The following is a 5,999-nucleotide window of genomic DNA, read 5'->3' on the forward strand; positions in this document are numbered from 1 at the left end:
ACGCATGCTCTGTAGCTGACACACACACACACACACACACTAAACGTAGAACACAGTTTTTAAAACGCCGGCCAGAGGGCGGGTCTTGCCACCTGGAGCCCCGCGGCTCGTCACTGTGGGGGAGGGGCGAGGGGCCAGGTCCCCGGGCAGCCCACCCGGCTTGTGACCCCACCTCGCTCGTACCTCGAGCCACTGCAGGCCTGCGCTGTGCCCGGTCTTGCCATCTCCCCTGCCTGTGCCTGGCACCCCGGCAGCTGCGTTTGATGGATCCGGATCTGGGATGAGTGACACCCTGGCACCCCCACCCTGCTCCACAGCCCGGCTCGGCCTGCACCTGGCTGCCCCACCTTCCAGGTGTGCCGCCTGGGGGCAGGTGGCTCCTGTTGCAACGCTCCGGGTGTGTGTGTGTGTGTGTGTGTGAGTTATGTGTTTGTGGTGTGTGTGCTTGTATGTATGTATGTGGTGTGTATGTGCTGTGTGTGTGTTTGTGTGTATGCGTACATGTGGTGTATATGTGCGGTAGGTATGTGTGTGGTGTGTGTATGTGTGTAGGTGTGGGGGGTGGTATGTGTGTTTGTGTGTGTGCTATATGCTTGTGTTAGTGGTGTGTGTATGTATGTATGTGGTGTGTGGGGTGTTTGTATGTACCTGTGTATGTGGTGTATGTGTGGTATGTGTGTGCTGTGTGTATGTGATATATATGTGTGTGTGTGTAGTATGTGTGTGTATATATGATATGGTGTATGAGTATGTGTGTGTGGTGTGTGTGTGTATGTAAGAGTGTGTGGTGTGTGTTTCTGAGTTTGTGTAGTGTGTATGTGTGTATGTGTGTGTGTGTGTGTGTGTGTGTGTGTAGGGCAGGGGCTCCAGGGACTACAGGCTCTATTTCTGCAGAACCTTCTCTTGCTGGGCTGGCCCCTGACTCACACTCCTTTCCTGCCTCTCCCCCCACCCCCAGACTGGGGTGGAGACCCTGCCACAGCCCCTTCCGGCCCACAGGCCCAGGAAACCAGGCTGGCAGGGCAGGGGCCTGGAGCAGGCCTCAGACTCTTCCTCTGCTCTGGGAAGTGTGGCCATGTGAACAGGCCGGAGAAGCAGTGCACACGAGGCCCCTGTGAGGAGACAGCTCACAGATCTGTGTCCAGCGTCTGTCAGCCCCAAGAGTTAATACCCTGGCAAGGTCACATCGGGGGAGGGCTAAGTCCAGCCCCCGGCCCTTTCCCGGCTCCTTGCCCTCTCTCTGGAAACCCTCTTACTGCTGATGGTTTCTTGGGGGAGCCAGTGCCAAGAGCCCATGTGCCTGGGCCCACAGCTCCACGCGCATGGCTTTGTCCTCTCCTCAGGCGCCTGCTGTTTGGGGGTGCCCTCTGAATTGAAACCTTACGTCCTAGAGGAGGGAGGGGGCCCTAGACAAGGAGAATGAAGTTTCTGAAGTTTACAAGACTCCGGACTGCTGCCCGGTGGAGGAGATCCCTGCACACACCCCTGCAAGACCTGGGGAGACCGAGGGCGCAGCATTCCACCTCTGGGTGACCTGGCAGCCTGGGCCACCTCAGCAGGCTCGCTGGCTACCTGTTGGCCGTGGGTGGAGCTGACGCGTGGGTAGGTACAGGTCCTGACTGTTCATCCCGGGTACTACCGTTAGCGCCTGCGCTGGCCTCCCCAGCAGGGCCGCCACATTTTGCAGCACACATGCCTGCACGGGGTGTTTTGGGGGGACCCAGGGAGACAGTGGGTATTCTGCCAGGAGTGATCCTGACAGCTGTGGACAGAAGGCTCCTGAGCCCCCTGCGGCTTCCAGGCCAGGTCCACAGGGAAGGGGGGCTCTCAGCCAAGAGGTGTGGCCTGTTGAGTTGCCTCAGAGCAGCCAGGACTGGCTTCTTTTGTTTTGTTCTGAGACAGGGTCTCCTGGGTAGCTCTGGCTAGCCTGGAGTCACTATGTAGATCAGGCTGGAACTTACAGAGATCTGCCTGCCTGTCTTCCAAGTGTTAGGGTTTAAATTGTCCTCTCTTACAAAAGGGAAAGCAGGTCCCGAGAGGTACAGACACTCATACAAGGTTACACAGCTGCTCAGGGAGGCACACACAAAACAAACAAATGTTGAAAACTTTTTAAAGATTCTGTTTCAAGTTTCTTTTCTTTTCTTTCTTTCCTTCTTTCTCTCTTTTCTTTCCTTCTTTCTTTCTCCTTCCTTCCTTCCTTCCTTCCTTCCTTCCTTTCTTCTTTCTTTCTTTCTTTCTTTCTTTTTTTTCTGCTCTTTTTGAGACAGGGCTTCTCTGTGTAGCCCTGGCTGTCCTGGAACTCTCTGTGTAGATCAGGCTGATCTCAGACTCAGAGATCCCAGAGATCCACCTTCCTCTGACTCCCGAGAGCTGGGATTAAAGGTGTGCGCCATCACTGCTAGGCTCCAGTTTTCTTTCTTTTTTTTTTTAATTAAATTTTTATTTTTTTATATTAATTACAGTTTATTTACTCTGTATCCCAGCTGTAGCCCCCCCCTCATTCCCTCCCAATCCTACCTTCCCTCCTTCATTTCCTCCCTGCCCCTTTCCAAGTCCACTGATAGGGGAGGACCTCCTCCCTTTCCATCTGACCCTAGCTTATCAGGTCTCATCAGGACTGGCTGCAATGTCCTCCTCTGTGACCTAGCAAGGCTGCTCCTTCCTGGGGGAGGGAAGGGGCTGTCAAAGAGCCAGCCACTGAGTTCATGTCAGAGACAGTCAAGTTTCCTTCCTTAAAATATAAAAGTATACAGCTGGGCATGTGGTGCATGTCTGTAATCCTAGCATTTGGAAGGCGATGGCTGGAAAATCAGGAGTTCAAGGTTATCCTCAGCTACATGAGTTTAAAGCTAGCCTGGACTACATGAAACTCTTATCTTAAAAGAAAAAAAAAAGAAGCAATGTGGGAGAGAGAGAGAGACCCCTGGCACACTCACAGGCCGCAGTATTCTAGTGGCCAGCACATATCCCAGGTTAGTTACCCAGGGAGCCTGGGCACCGGGTATGTCATCAGATTGATAGAAAACCTGCCCTTGGTGGCTTCTGGATTAGGCTCAGAGTGCAGACAACGAAGCTGAAACTCAAAGAGGAAGAAAGAGCTGAGCCTGACTCCCAGTCTGGAGGCCCTGTGCCCAGCTCTCCTCTTCCCTTCCTCCCCTCCTCCCTTCTTCCCCTCCTCTCCTCTCCTCCCTCCTTCCCTCCTCTCCTCCTTCCCTCCTCTCCTTATCCCTCCCCTCCTCCTTCCTCCCCTCCTCCCCTCCTCTCCTCATTCCCTCCTCCTCTTATCCTTTCCCTCATCCCCTCCTCTCCTCCTTCCCTCTGCCCCTCTTCCCCTCCTCCCTCCTCCCCTCCTTCCCTCCTCCCCTCCTCTGACCCCCAGTCTGGGTGCTCTGCTCCCAGCTCCCCTGCTCCCTTCTCTTGGCTCCTGTTAGTGCCAGGGTTTCCCACTGTTGAAGAAACCTCTCTGAGTACCATCTGTGTTTCCTGGTGATGGCTTCTGTTTCAGGCACTGAGAACCTTTGGGAGTGGGGGTACCATTTCTTTTGCCTGTTTGTGGCCTGGTGGTTCAGACCAAGGAATCAAGGTGGGGTTGTGTTGTGGAGCCCCACGGGGTAGGGACCTGCCCCAGCAACTCCTCTCCTCCCACTCTCTGACCAGAGCAGGAAGACCCCAAGGCTTCTGGCGCTGAGCTGCTGTGGAAAGGTGTGCAAATACGTGTGGTGAGGGTCTGCGTGGATCCTGAGGCTGCCGAGTGCTTAGCCAGGCCCTGCTCTGGCTGCAAAGGGCTGGCCTCAGCTCTGTTTCACCATTCTGGTGAGGTGCTGTGGAGACTCTGCCAGGCTGATATGGAGGGGGCCCTAGCCCCAGAGAATCATCTGTAAGTCACCTTCTCCCCACCTAGGGCTCATCACACTAGGTCTGGGGGCTGAGAACACTGGGGCTGAGCGGTGGGTTCCAGACTGCTTGCTTGACCCCCGAGGATAACAGCTTTATGGGTTCAGTAGGTCATGGCCAAGCTGGGGCCTTCAATGCTCTGTGAGACACAGAGAACCTAGTGGTTAAGTGTCAGGCCCGTGACATATGCCACCAGCCTGTGTGTCTATGCCCTTGGCATAGCCAGCTGGCCCAGGTGCCAGGACCACTGTGTGGGGATTCAGCAAGGGTCTTTCTGGTGGGGACATCTGCACCTCTCCCAGCTGGCCTCTGTCTGAGAGGGTCCTCAGGTCCCCACTCTCTTCTTTGAACCCACCTGTTTTATTTCACACGTCTCCTTCTGAGTGAAATGGTTGCATTTCAAATAAAGAAACGGCATAGCATGGGGCCGGCTGGCTGGGCTCAGCTGCTCTGTGAAGGCATTTTATTTTATTTTGTTCAGCACGCACCAGCGCACGGCGTCTGAAGACAACCTGTAGGAGTCGGTTCTCTCCCTCCACCATGTGGGCTCCTGGAATCAAGCTCTTCAGGCTTGGCAGCAGGCACCGGTAAGCCCCACCCCCGCCCTGCCAGCCATCTCACCAGCTAGGAGACCGGCTGGGGGGATGGGGTGCGGTCCTCCTCTTTCTCCTCCTCAGTGCTTTGGGCTAAGCTCTGGGCTCTTGTCGGTGCTTGTTGGACCCTGAAGGCAGACACACCAGCCCTGAATGGCCAAACAGCTTGGTGCCACGAGAGTCACCAGGGAGGTCTGTGCAGGCTGGTGGAAGTGGGCAGACGTGGTCGCCGTGTGGCAGGTGTGGAAGAAGTACGGCGTGCTCCCAGAGAGCAGAGAATCATGCAGGGGGCAGAAGGCTGAGGCGGCCTGTGTGGAACGGTCCCCGGGCCAGCGCCCCGTTCCCCATGGCTTGGAAATCCTCATCTTCATGCCACCTCACGCCTGGCAGGTATGACCTAGGCCTGTCAGCCTTAAGTGAGATCTGGTCCCTACTTTGAGGGAGTCCCGTGTCCTAGTTCACGAGCCTGGGAGTGCCCCTATTGGTCAAAGTTCCCTTGCTGTGACCAGACACTTTAGGGGTCCACACTCACACCCCAGGAAGCATTGGCCATTTCCCTCAGCTCTCTGGTTCCCTGAGGTGTGGGGGCTGAGCTTACCTCCTCAGACCCTTAGCGTCAGAAATGTTGTCACCAACATGCCAAGAGACTTGAATAAACATTGTTTATTTCACCTTTTCCATTTATGGCCTGAGATTTAGTTTTCCTCTTAACCGTGGCCACATAAAGCTCATGTCTGGATACATTTATTCAAGTTTATTTATAGTTTATTGGGTGGAAGGGAATTAGTGGGAGGGGCGGGAGGCAGGGGAGAGAAGCTTTGTCACCCACCAGGCCAGGCCAGGCCAAGTGATACAGCTCTGGGTCAAAGAACATCGCAGTCATCAAGGTGACACCTGTGAGTCTGGGGCTGGGCCCAGTGTGTCTTTACACACACAAATGCCAGTCCCTAGTCGTGCCACGGCACAGTGTGACCCTGCTGTTGTAGGCCAGGAAGGTGAGACTCAGAGAGCACACGCAGTTCCGGGGATGGGTTTCTCTTGCTTAGAAGGGAAGGGTGTGGACAAACTTGAGTGTGTGGCGATGATGGTGGGAGATGGGTCTCACGTAGCCCAGGCTGACCTTGAACTTGATGTGTAACTGAGGACGACCTTGAACTTCCTATCCTCCTGAGTGCTGGGATGACAGGTGCGGACCACTGTATCCGGTTCAAGCTGAACTGGGAATGGAACACAAGAGCTTGTGAAGAACAGGCGAGCAAGTGTTCTACCACTCATGGAGCCTCCCTGGCCAACCTCTGGAATTTTCTTATGGGCTTCGCCTCTGTTTTTGACCTGGCCAACCCCGTGGGAACACTTCTTCTGGGGTGTTGGAAGCAACCTGCCCTTGCCCTCGGGTGTTACCTGGGAAGATCTGGCTGTAGAGCCTGGGCTGCTTGCACGGGACACATGGGGGCAGCCCTGTGGGCCTGGCACCTGCCTGCCTCTCAGGGTCTCTTGAGCTCTTCAGGG

The 5,999-nt window shown here is 55.2% G+C and overlaps 1 long non-coding RNA gene across 1 annotated transcript; it reads left to right on the forward strand.

Annotated features, from left to right (window-relative positions):
- The first annotated feature begins 3,682 nt into the window (after window positions 1–3,682).
- LOC132656024 (uncharacterized) lies at window positions 3,683–4,715 on the forward strand. The gene is made up of 3 exons (XR_009593983.1): window positions 3,683–3,880; window positions 4,379–4,484; window positions 4,575–4,715. It is a non-coding gene; the product is annotated as an uncharacterized LOC132656024 (long non-coding RNA).
- Window positions 4,716–5,999: the final 1,284 nt, after the last annotated feature.

This window comes from Meriones unguiculatus, chromosome 8 (genome assembly GCF_030254825.1).
Source record: "Meriones unguiculatus strain TT.TT164.6M chromosome 8, Bangor_MerUng_6.1, whole genome shotgun sequence".
NCBI classification, from domain to species: Eukaryota; Metazoa; Chordata; class Mammalia; order Rodentia; family Muridae; genus Meriones; species Meriones unguiculatus.